Genomic DNA, 13,297 nt, shown 5'->3' on the forward strand with positions numbered 1-13,297 from the left:
TCATGAAACACAATGAAACACAATGGAAATTGACTCTAAGACATTGCTAAGATCTAAATAGCAATCTGAACTCAAAAACAGAAATGAAAAAGCACCAAAGCACAATTAATTGAAAGGAAATTTAGTGTGGTTTATGGTGATTTTAAGCAAGCACAAGGAAAATTCCCACTGGACATTAAGATAACTAAGGTTATCTAGATGTGAAGGTTCATTTCCAAGGCTCAAAGAGAGAAGAGAGTGTTAATTTTTAAGGATTAAAAACTGCACTCAAATCTGAAAAAAATTCAGCAACACATCACCAACAAATTCAAAGAAAATTAAAAGCTAAACAAGGAATTAATGACATATATGGACTAAACATGACTCTAGACAAAACATATAGATCTTAAAATCAAAATAAACTCAAGAATCAAGAGAATGAACTGAACAAAAAAAAACAAATACACAATTAAAATGAAAAGTAAATGGTAGAAACCAAATAGAACACCTAAAGCACACAAGGATGGTTCAAGATGAAGCAAATGAAGATGAACCAAAGTAAAAAGACATTAATACTCAAAATAAAATGAACAAAAACAGCAAGACAAGTAGGAGAAGTGATGAACAACACGGAATTGAAAAAAAAATGGAGAAGAAGCACTTAACTCACTAAAACCAAGGCTCATGATACCACATGATGGCTTCTTCTTGTCTCCATTGAAGCTTGCATGAAGAATGGAGGCTCCATGGATGGTGTTGGATGCGGAAGCATGAAGGAAAGGAGCTTAAGGTGTTTGGTTTGGTGTAGGTGAAAGGATTCTTAAGAGAGGTGAGGCCAACTCCTAAGGAAGAAGACTAGAGTAAACTAGAGAAGAGTTTACTCTAAGGTGAGCTCAAAAGAGATTTGTGCACAAATTTGGGCAGCAATTCATTACTCAATTTCAAGCTGAAAAATACATCTCCTAAGCCTTCTATTTATAGTCTAAAATGAGACCAAGGGGTCTCCAAAAAGTGGAGGGAAAAAGGAGTCTAGAAAGTTGAATTTTGGAGCCAAAAAGGAGCATGTGGGAGGTGTGACTTGCCACCTAAGCAAGTCACACTTGTCTTGCCATGGGAAGCTAACTCTCATCCTTGGAGAGCAAGTTTGAGAAGCTTCTAGGCTTTTCTAGAGTAGACACACTACTCTTGGCCCATTTGGCCCAATTCCCCTTTTTGGTCCAAAATTACTTCTAAAGCCCAATTTCCTCTAAGGCCCAATACATGGCCCAAAGAAAAATCCTATTCTACTGGGCCCAAAATACAAAGCCCAAAATAAAATCCTAATCTAGTATTTACAAACAAAATGTCCTAGGCTAGGTCTTGACATCTTCCTTGGCCCATGTGAAGTTCATCTTGGGCCGTGCATGCGCATTTAAGGCCCATTCCTCTTGTATTCTCCTAGCCATGGCTCTTGTTGTAGGTCCCTTGGCCCGAGGCTTCTCATCACCAAGACAAGTCAGTAAGGATCAACGTAGGCTGAAGGAGAAAACAGAAAAAGAAAGAGAAGAAAAAGAAGTAATATAAAATCCAGAAGGAAGGGAAAATAAAGAAAAAGAAATTGAACAAGAGAAAGTTTATTCGTCAATGTTTTCTCTTCTACAGTTTGTGATGTCATTTTACAGGAACTAAAGGATAAGCATGTGAATGAAACACACCAACTTCCATGTTTAAAAAGGAAGCTTCTTCATAGTCCTTTATTATGCATTTGGTTCGTCGATAAGAAGCAAATTCGTCAAACACAATGCATGGAATTATTTATTGTTACATATCAAGGTGCATGACTTTTGGTAGCCTTAATTTCAGTTACAATCAACCATTAAGTAGCGCATCGTCATTAGCTTGAGTGGATCATTAAATAATAGCTTTAAGCGGGATGATATTGAAATTTATGTGTCTTTTGTAATTCTGATGGTTAAAGCTCCTATATAAGTTGAACCATTTTCATCCATGAAGGCAAGCTGAGTTTTATTTAGAAAATAAATGAGTTTTATCTCATCTATCTTAGTGAGAGTGATTCTCCTAAGTTCTTGAGTCATTCAAGAATCCATGAGTTTAACGAAAGGTCCTCTATCCCTTTGTGTGTTTCAACTCTTAGGCTTATCTTCCATTCTTGGAAGTGTGATGTCTATCAATTTCCGTTCCATCTTCTTTTATGTTTCCATTTTCTCGTTTTAAATAATTTCTCAAATTTCTTGCTTGTTAACATTCCAACAATGATAAATCAGTCAAACGAATCGAATCCTGTGGATTCACATCATTTGGTATTCAGAGCCTGGCTATCTAGATTTAGAATAGGAAAGGAAGTTTATTATACAAAGTGTTTAACCGAAGGCCATCCATGTTTAGTTGCATTCGATTACGGAAGCGAAAACAATGTTGTGAGCCAAAGATTGGTGGAGAAAGTCCAGTTACCAGCAACCTTTCATCTGGATCAAGCATGGATCAAATTCAGTACATGGCAATGTGTGAAAGAAGAATTATGTGATATTGCTCCCATGGACTCTTGTCATCTTCTTTAGCGATGGGCATGACTTCGTTTTAAAACACTCCATCTTGATGAACGTTCCCTTTATTTGAGGCATGAGGGACATCAAAAGAAGTAGAAATTTATGACACCAAGACAAGTTAGTAAGGATCAACGTAGGCTGAAGGAGAAAACAGAAAAAGAAAGAGAAGAAAAAGAAGTAATATAAACTGCAGAAAGAAGGGAAAATAAAGAAAAAGAAATTGAACTAGAGAAAGTTTATTCGTCAATGTTTTTTCTTCTACAGTTTGTGATGTCATTTTACAGTAACTATAGGATAAGCATGTGAATGAAACACACCAACTTCCTTGTTTAAAAAGGAAGCTTCTTCATAGTCCTTTATTATGCATTTGGTCCGTCGATAAGAAGCAAATTCGTCAAACACAATGCATGGAATTATTTATTGTTACATATCAAGGTGGATGACCTTTGGTAGCCTTAATATCAGTTACAATCAACCATTAAGTAGCGCATCGTCGTTAGCTTGAGTGGATCATTAATTAATAGCTTTAAGAGGGATGATATTGAAATTTATGTGTCTTTTGTAATTCTGATGGTTAAAGCTCCTATATAAGTTGAACCATTTTCATCAATGAAGGCAAGCTGAGTTTTATTTAGAAAATAAACGAGTTTTATCTCATCTATCTTAGTGAGAGTGATTCTCCTAAGTTCTTGAGTCATTCAAGAATCCATGAGTTTAATCAAAGGTCCTCTATCCCTTTGTGTGTTTCAACTCTTAGGCTTATCTTCCATTCTTCGAAGTGTGATGTCTATCAATTTCCGTTCCATCTTCTTCTATGTTTCCATTTTCTCATTTTAAATAATTTCTCAAATTTCTTGCTTGTTAACATTCCAACAATGATAAATCAGTCAAAGGAATCGAACCCTGTGGATTCACATCATTTGGTATTCAGAGCCTGGCTATCTAGATTTGGAATAGGAAAGGAAGTTTATTATACAAAGTGTTTAACCGAAGGCCATCCATATTTAGTTGCATTCGATTACGGAAGCGAAAATAATGTTGTGAGCCAAAGATTGGCGGAGAAACTCCAGTTACCAGCAACCTTTCATCTGGATCAAGCATGGATCAAATTCAGTACATGGCAATGTGTGAAAGAAGTATTATGTGATATTGCTCCCATTGACTCTTGTCATCTTCTTTTGGGATGGGCATGACTTCATTTTAAAACAATCCATCTTGATGAACGTTCCCTTTATTTGAGGCATGAGGGACATTAAAAGAAGTAGAAATTTATGACACCAAGACAAGTCAGTAAGGATCAACGTAGGCTGACGGAGAAAACATAAAAAGAAAGAGTAGAAAAAGAAGTAATATAAATTGCAGAAGGAAGGGAAAATAAAGAAAAATAAATGGAACTAGAGAAAGTTTATTCGTCAATGTTTTTTCTTCTACAGTTTGTGATGTCATTTTACAGGAACTAAAGGATAAGCATGTGAATGAAACACACCAACTTCCATGTTTAAAAAGGAAGCTTCTTCATAGTCCTTTATTATGCATTTGGTCCGTCGATAAGAAGCAAATTCGTCAAACACAATGCATGGAATTATTTATTGTTACATATCAAGGTGCATGACTTTTGGTAGCCTTAATTTCAGTTACAATCAACCATTAAGTAGCGCATCGTCATTAGCTTGAGTGCATCATTAATTAATAGCTTTAAGCGGGATGATATTGAAATTTATGTGTCTTTTGTAATTCTGATGGTTAAAGCTCCTGTATAAGTTGAACCATTTTCATCAATGAAGGCAAGCTGAGTTTTATTCAGAAAATAAACGAGTTTTATCTCATCTATCTTAGTGAGAGTGATTCACCTAAGTTCTTGAGTGATTCAAGAATCCATGAGTTTAATCAAAGGTCCTTTATCCCTTTGTTTGTTTCAACTCTTAGGCTTATCTTCCATTCTTGGAAGTGTGATGTCTATCAGTTTATGTTCCATCTTCTTTTATGTTTCCATTTTCTCGTTTTAAATAATTTCTCAAATTTCTTGCTTGTTAGCATTCCAACAATGATAGATCAGTCAAACGAATCGAACCTTGTGGATTCACATCATTTGGTATTCAGAGCCTGGCTATCTAGATTTGGAATAGGAAAGGAAGTTTATTATACAAAGTGTTTAACCGAAGGCCATCCATGTTTAGTTGCATTCGATTACGGAAGCGAAAACAATGTTGTGAGCCAAAGATTGGTGGAGAAAGTCCAGTTACCAGCAACCTTTCATCTGGATCAAGCATGGATCAAATTCAGTACATGGCAATTTGTGAAAGAAGTATTATGTGATATTGCTCCCATAGACTCTTGTCATCTTCTTTTGGGATGGGCATGACTTCGTTTTAAAACACTCCATCTTGATGAACGTTCCCTTTATTTGAGGCATGAGGGACATCAAAAGAAGTAGAAATTTATGACACCAAGACAATTCAGTAAGGATCAACGTAGGCTGAAGGAGAAAACAGAAAAAGAAAGAGTAGAAAAAGAAGTAATATAAACTTCAGAAGGAATGGAAAATAAAGAAAAATGAATGGAACTAGAGAAAGTTTATTCGTCAATGTTTTTTCTTCTACAGTTTGTGATGTCATTTTACAGGAACTAAAGGATAAGCATGTGAATGAAACACACCAACTTCCATGTTTAAAAAGGAAGCTTGTTCATAGTGCTTTATTATGCATTTGGTCCGTCGAAAAGAAGCAAATTCGTCAAACACAATGCATGGAATTATTTATTGTTACATATCAAGGTGGATGACTTTTGGTGGTCTTAATTTCAGTTACAATCAACCAATAAGTAGCGCATCGTCATTAGCTTGAGTGGATCATTAATTAATAGCTTTAAGAGGGTTGATATTGAAATTTATGTGTCTTTTGTAATTCTGATGGTTAAAGCTCCTATATAAGTTGAACCATCTTCATCAATGAAGGCAAGCTGAGTTTTATTCAGAAAATAAACGAGTTTTATCTCATCTATCTTAGTGAGAGTGATTCTTCTAAGTTCTTGAGTGATCCAAGAATCCATGAGTTTAATCAAAGGTCTTTTATCCCTTTGTGTGTTTCAACTCTTAGGCTTATCTTCCATTCTTGGAAGTGTGATGTCTATCAATTTCTGTTCCATCTTCTTTGATGTTTCCATTTTCTCGTTTTAAATAATTTCTCAAATTTCTTGCTTGTTAGCATTCCAACAGTGATAGATCAGTCAAACGAGTCGAACCCTGTGGATTCACATCATTTGGTATTCAGAGCCTGGCTATCTAGATTTGGAATAGGAAAGGAAGTTTATTATACAAAGTGTTTAACCGAAGGCCATCCATGTTTAGTTGCATTCGATTACGGAAGCAAAAACAATGTTGTGAGCCAAAGATTGGTGGAGAAAGTCCAGTTACCAGCAACCTTTCATCTGGATCAAGCATGGATCAAATTCAGTACATGGCAATGTGTGAAAGAAGTATTATGTGATATTGCTCCCATAGACTCTTGTCATCTTCTTTTGGGATGGGCATGACTTGGTTTTAAAACACTCCATCTTGATGAACGTTCCCTTTATTTGAGGCATGAGGGACATCAAAAGAAGTAGAAATTTATGACACCAAGACAATTCAGTAAGGATCAACGTAGGCTGAAGGAGAAAACAGAAAAAGAAAGAGTAGAAAAAGAAGTAATATAAACTTCAGAAGGAATGGAAAATAAAGAAAAATAAATGGAACTAGAGAAAGTTTATTCGTCAATGTTTTTTCTTCTACAGTTTGTGATGCCATTTTACAGGAACTAAAGGATAAGCATGTGAATGAAACACACCAACTTCCATGTTTAAAAAGGAAGCTTGTTCATAGTGCTTTATTATGCATTTGGTCCGTCGAAAAGAAGCAAATTCGTCAAACACAATGCATGGAATTATTTATTGTTACATATCAAGGTGGATGACTTTTGGTGGTCTTAATTTCAGTTACAATCAACCAATAAGTAGCGCATCGTCATTAGCTTGAGTGGATCATTAATTAATAGCTTTAAGAGGGTTGATATTGAAATTTATGTGTCTTTTGTAATTCTGATGGTTAAAGCTCCTATATAAGTTGAACCATCTTCATCAATGAAGGCAAGCTGAGTTTTATTCAGAAAATAAACGAGTTTTATCTCATCTATCTTAGTGAGAGTGATTCTTCTAAGTTCTTGAGTGATCAAAGAATCCATGAGTTTAATCAAAGGTCTTTTATCCCTTTGTGTGTTTCAACTCTTAGGCTTATCTTCCATTCTTGGAAGTGTGATGTCTATCAATTTCTGTTCCATCTTCTTTGATGTTTCCATTTTCTCGTTTTAAATAATTTCTCAAATTTCTTGCTTGTTAGCATTCCAACAGTGATAGATCAGTCAAACGAGTCGAACCCTGTGGATTCACATCATTTGGTATTCAGAGCCTGGCTATCTAGATTTGGAATAGGAAAGGAAGTTTATTATACAAAGTGTTTAACCGAAGGCCATCCATGTTTAGTTGCATTCGATTACGGAAGCGAAAACAATGTTGTGAGCCAAAGATTGGTGGAAAAAGTCCAGTTACCAGCAACCTTTCATCTGGATCAAGCATGGATCAAATTCAGTACATGGCAATGTGTGAAAGAAGTATTATGTGATATTGCTCCCACGGACTCTTGTCATCCTCTTTTGGGATGGGCATGGCTTCGTTTTAAAACACTTCATCTTGATGAACGTTCTTTTTATTTGAGGCATGAGGGACATCAGAAGAAGTAGAAATTTATGACACCAAGACAAGTCAATAAGGATCAACGTAGGCTGAAGGAGAAAACAGAAAAAGAAAGAGTAGAAAAAGAAGTAATATAAACTGCATAAGGAATGGAAAATAAAGAAAAATAAATGGAACTAAAGAAAGTTTATTCGTCAATGTTTTTTCTTCTACAGTTTGTGATGTCATTTTACAGGAACTAAAGGATAAGCATGTGAATGAAACACACCAACTTCCATGTTTAAAAAGGAATCTTGTTCATAGTGCTTTATTATGCATTTGGTCCGTCGAAAAGAAGCAAATTCGTCAAACACAATGCATGGAATTATTTATTGTTACATATCAAGGTGGATGACTTTTGGTGGTCTAAATTTCAGTTACAATCAACCAATAAGTAGCGCATCGTCATTAGCTTGAGTGGATCATTAATTAATAGCTTTAAGAGGGTTGATATTGAAATTTATGTGTCTTTTGTAATTCTGATGGTTAAAGCTCCGTTATAAGTTGAACCATCTTCATCAATGAAGGCAAGCTGAGTTTTATTCAGAAAATAAAGGAGTTTTATCTCATCTATCTTAGTGAGAGTGATTCTCCTAAGTTCTTGAGTGATTCAAGAATCCATGAGTTTAATCAAAGGTCTTTTATCCCTTTGTGTGTTTCAACTCTTAGGCTTATCTTCCATTCTTGGAAGTGTGATGTCTATCAATTTCCGTTCCATCTTCTTTTATGTTTCCATTTTCTCGTTTTAAATAATTTCTCAAATTTCTTGCTTGTTAGCATTCCAACAATGATAGATCAGTCAAACGAATCGAACCCTGTGGATTCACATCATTTGGTATTCAGAGCCTGGCTATCTAGATTTGGAATAGGAAGGGAAGTTTATTATACAAAGTGTTTAACCGAAGGCCATCTATGTTTAGTTGCATTCGATTACGGAAGGGAAAACAATGTTGTGAGCCAAAGATTGGTGGAGAAAGTCCAGTTACCAGCAACCTTTCATCTGGATCAAGCATGGATCAAATTCAGTACATGGCAATGTGTGAAAGAAGTATTATGTGATATTGCTCCCACGGACTCTTGTCATCCTCTTTTGGGATGGGCATGGCTTCGTTTTAAAACACTTCATCTTGATGAACGTTCTTTTTATTTGAGGCATGAGGGACATCAGAAGAAGTAGAAATTTATGACACCAAGACAAGTCAGTAAGGATCAACGTAGGCTGAAGGAGAAAAAGGAAAAGAAAGAATAGAACAAGAAGTAATATAAACTGCAGAAGAAAGGGAAAATAAAGAAAAATAAATGGAACTAGAGAAAGTTTATTCGTCAATGTTTTTTCTTCTACAGTTTGTGATGTCATTTTACAGGAACTAATGGATAAGCATGTGAATGAAACACACCAACTTCCATGTTTAAAAACGAAACTTGTTCATAGTGCTTTATTATGCATTTGGTCCGTCGATAAGAAGCAAATTCGTCAAACACAATGCATGGAATTATTTATTGTTACATATAAAGGTGGGTGACTTTTGGTAGCCTTAATTGTAGTTACAATCAACCATTAAGTAGCGCATCGTCATTAGCTTGAGTGGATCATTAATTAATAGCTTTAAGTGGGATGATATTGAAATTTATGTGTCTTTTGTAATTCTGATGGTTAAAGCTCCTATATAAGTTGAACAATTTTCATCAATGAAGGCAAGCTGAGTTTTATTCAGAAAATAAATGAGTTTTATCTCATCTATCTTAGTGGGAGTGATTCTCCTAAGTTCTTGATTTATTCAAGAATCCATGACTTTAATCAAAGGTCCTTTATCCCTTTGTGTGTTTCAACTCTTAGGCTTATCTTCCATTCTTGGAAGTGTGATGTCTATCAATTTCCGTTCCATCTTCTTTTATGTTTCCATTTTCTCGTTTTAAATAATTTCTCAAATTTCTTTCTTGTTAGCATTCCAACAATGATAGATTAGTCAAACGAATCGAACCCTGTGGATTCACATCATTTGGTATTCAGAGCCTGGCTATCTAGATTTGGAATAGGAAAGGAAGTTTATTATACAAAGTGTTTAACCGAAGGCCATCCATGTTTAGTTACATTCGATTACGGAAGCGAAAACAATGTTGCGAGCTAAAGATTGGTGGAGAAACTCCAGTTACCAGCAACCTTTCATTTGGATCAAGCATGCATCAAATTCAGTACATGGCAATGTATGAAAGAAGAATTATGTGATATTGCTCCCATGGAATTTTGTCTTCTTCTTTTAGGATGGGCATGGCTTTGTTTTAAATCACTCCATCTTGATGAACGTTCCCCTTAGTTGAGGCATGAGTGACATCAAAAGAAGTAGAAATTTATGACACCAAGACAAGTCAGTAAGGATCAACGTAGGCTGAAGGAGAAAAAGGAAAAGAAAGAATAGAACAAGAAGTAATATAAACTGCAGAAGGAAGGGAAAATAAAGAAAAAGAAATGGAACTAGAGAAAGTTTTTTCGTCAATGTTTTTTCTTCTACAGTTTGTGATGTCATTTTACAGGAACTAAAGGATAAGCATGTGAAATAAACACACCAACTTCCATGTTTAAAAACGAAGCTTGTTCATAGTGCTTTATTATGCATTTGGTTTGTCGATAAGAAGCAAATTCGTCAAACACAATGCATGGAATTATTTATTGTTACATATCAAGGTGAGGTACTGTTGCCAAGAAATGTTATCGACGGATTGCAACCATTGGAAAGTAACAAATATCAAGTTGACTCTGATCATAGAAGAAGAGAATTAGTTTCAACTTGTGAAAAAATAAAAGTCCTTCACAAGATCATAATAAACTTACATTAAAACTGGTGTCTTAAGATTCGGGACAAATCTTCACGAAGAAGGAGGGTATGATGTGAATTGCATATGGGTCAAATGGAGAATGACTAATGCGCCGTGTTGATGCAATTTCTTTTATTTAAATAAGGGCCCAATGCTTTGTAAAATTGGCTGACCAAATTGTGTTTGTGCTTAACCAATTAATGGGCTTTAGTTTTGCTTTATCTTCAAGTTGAAATAAGGGTCCATATGCTAACTTAAGAACCAACCTTTGGAAGATCAATAGGACCTTTGCTCAAAGTTTGTGGATGACTTTTGGTAGCCTTAATTTCAGTTACAATCAACCATTAAGTAGCGCATCGTCATTAGCTTGAGTGGATCATTAATTAATAGCTTTAATGGGGTTGTAATTGAAATTTATGTGTCTTTTGTAATTCTGATGGTTAAAGCTCTTATATAAGTTGAACCATTTTCATCAATGAAGGCAAGCTGAGTTTTATTCAGAAAATAAACGAGTTTTATCTCATCATCTTAGTGAGAGTGACTCTCCTAAGTTCTTGACTGATTCAAGAATCCATGAGTTTAATCAAAGGTCCTTTATCCCTTTGTGTGTTTCAACTCTTAGGCTTATCTTCCATTCTTGGAACTGTGATGTCTATCAATTTCCGTTCCATCTTCTTTTATGTGTCCATTTTCTCCTTTTAAATAATTTCTCATATTTCTTGCATATTAGCATTTCAACAATGATAGATTAGTCAAACGAATCGAAACCTGTGGATTCACATCATTTGGTATTCAGAGCCTAGCTATTTAGATTTGGAATAGGAAAGGAAGTTTATTATACAAAGTGTTTAACCGAAGGCCATCCATGTTTAGTTGCATTCGATTACGGAAGCGAAAATAATGATGTGAGCCAAAGATTGGTGGAGAAACTCCAGTTAGCAGCAACCTTTCATCTGGATCAAGCATGGATCAAATCCAGTACATGGAAATGTGTGAAAGAAGTATTATGTGATATTGCTCCCATGGACTCTTGTCATCTTCTTTTGGGATGGGCATGGCTTCGTTTTAAAACACTCCATTTTATGAACGTTCCCTTTATTTGAGGCATGAGGGACATCAAAAGAAGTAGAAATTTATGACACCAAGACAAGTCAGTAAGAATCAGCGTAGGATGAAGGAGAAAACAGAAAAAGAAAGAGTAGAAAAAGAAGTAATATAAATTGCAGAAGGAAGGGAAAATAAAGAAAAATAAATGGAACTAGATAAAGTTTATTCGTCAATGTTTTTTCTTCTACAGTTTGTGATGCCATTTTACAGGAACTAAAGGATAAGCATGTGAATGAAACACACCAACTTCCTTGTTTAAAAAGGAAGCTTGTTCATAGTGCTTTATTATGCATTTGGTGCGTCGATAAGAAGCAAATTCGTCAAACACAATGCATGGAATTATTTATTGTTACATATCAAGGTGGATGACTTTTGGTAGCCTTAATTTCAGTTACAATCAACCATTAAGTAGCGCATCGTCATTAGCTTGAGTGGATCATTAATTAATAGCTTTAATGGGGTTGTAATTGAAATTTATGTGTCTTTTGTAATTCTGATGGTTAAAGCTCTTATATAAGTTGAACCATTTTCATCAATGAAGGCAAGCTGAGTTTTATTCAGAAAATAAACGAGTTTTATCTCATCATCTTAGTGAGAGTGACTCTCCTAAGTTCTTGACTGATTCAAGAATCCATGAGTTTAATCAAAGGTCCTTTATCCCTTTGTGTGTTTCAACTCTTAGGCTTATCTTCCATTCTTGGAACTGTGATGTCTATCAATTTCCGTTCCATCTTCTTTTATGTGTCCATTTTCTCCTTTTAAATAATTTCTCATATTTCTTGCATATTAGCATTTCAACAATGATAGATTAGTCAAACGAATCGAAACCTGTGGATTCACATCATTTGGTATTCAGAGCCTGGCTATATAGATCTGGAATAGGAAAGGAAGTTTATTATACAAAGTGTTTAACCGAAGGCCATCCATGTTTAGTTGCATTCGATTACGGAAGCAAAAACAATGATGTGAGCCAAAGATTGGTGGAGAAACTCCAGTTACCAGCAACCTTTCATCTGGATCAAGCATGGATCAAATTCAGTACATGGCAATGTGTGAAAGAAGTATTATGTGATATTGCTCGCATGGACTCTTGTCATCTTCTTTGGGGATGGGCATGGCTTCGTTTTAAAACACTCCATCTTGATGAACGTTCCCTTTATTTGAGGCATGAGGGACATCAAAAGAAGTAGAAATTTATGACACCAAGACAAGTCAGTAAGGATCAACGTAGGCTGAAGGAGAAAAAGGAAAGGAAAGAATAGAACAAGAAGTAATATAAACTGCAGAAGGAAGGGAAAATAAGGAAAAAAAAATGGAACTAGAGAAAGGTTATTCGTCAATGTTTTTTCTTCTACAACTTGTGATGTCGTTTTACAGGAACAAAAGGATAAGCATGTGAATGAAACACACCAACTTCCATGTTTAAAAAGGAAGCTTGTTCATAGTACTTTATTATGCATTTGGTCTGTCGATAAGAAGAAAATTCGTCAAATACAATGCATGGAATTATTTATTGTTACATATCAAGGTGGGGTACTGTTGCCAAGAAATGTTATCGACGGATTGCAACCATTGGAAAGTAACAAATATCAAGTTGAATTTGATCCTGGAAGAAGAGAATTAGTTTCAACTTCTGAAAAATTAAAAGTCCTTCACAAGATCATAATAAACTTACATTAAAACTGGTGTCTTAAGATTCGGGAGAAATCTTCTCGAAGAAGGAGGGTATGATGTGAATTGCATATGGGTCAAATAGAGGATGACTAATGCGCCGTGTTGATGCAGTTTCTTTTATTTAAATAAGGGCCCAATGCTTTGTAAAATTGGCTGACCAAATTGTGTTTGTGCTTAACCAATTAATGGGCTTTAGTTTTGCTTTATCTTCAAGTTGAAATAAGGGTCCATATGCCAACTTAAGAACCAACCTTTGGAAGATCAAGAGGACCTTTGCTCAAAGTTTGTGGATGAATTTTGGTAGCCTTAATTTCAGTTATAATCAACCATTAAGTAGCGGATCATTATTAGCTTGAGTGGATCATTAATTAATAGCTTTAAGCGGGATGATATTGAAATTTATGTGTCTTTTG

This window comes from Vigna unguiculata, chromosome 3 (assembly GCF_037176805.1).
Source record: "Vigna unguiculata cultivar grain cowpea cultivar isolate G323 ecotype 2 chromosome 3, ASM3717680v1, whole genome shotgun sequence".
In the NCBI taxonomy this organism is placed as follows: domain Eukaryota; kingdom Viridiplantae; phylum Streptophyta; class Magnoliopsida; order Fabales; family Fabaceae; genus Vigna; species Vigna unguiculata.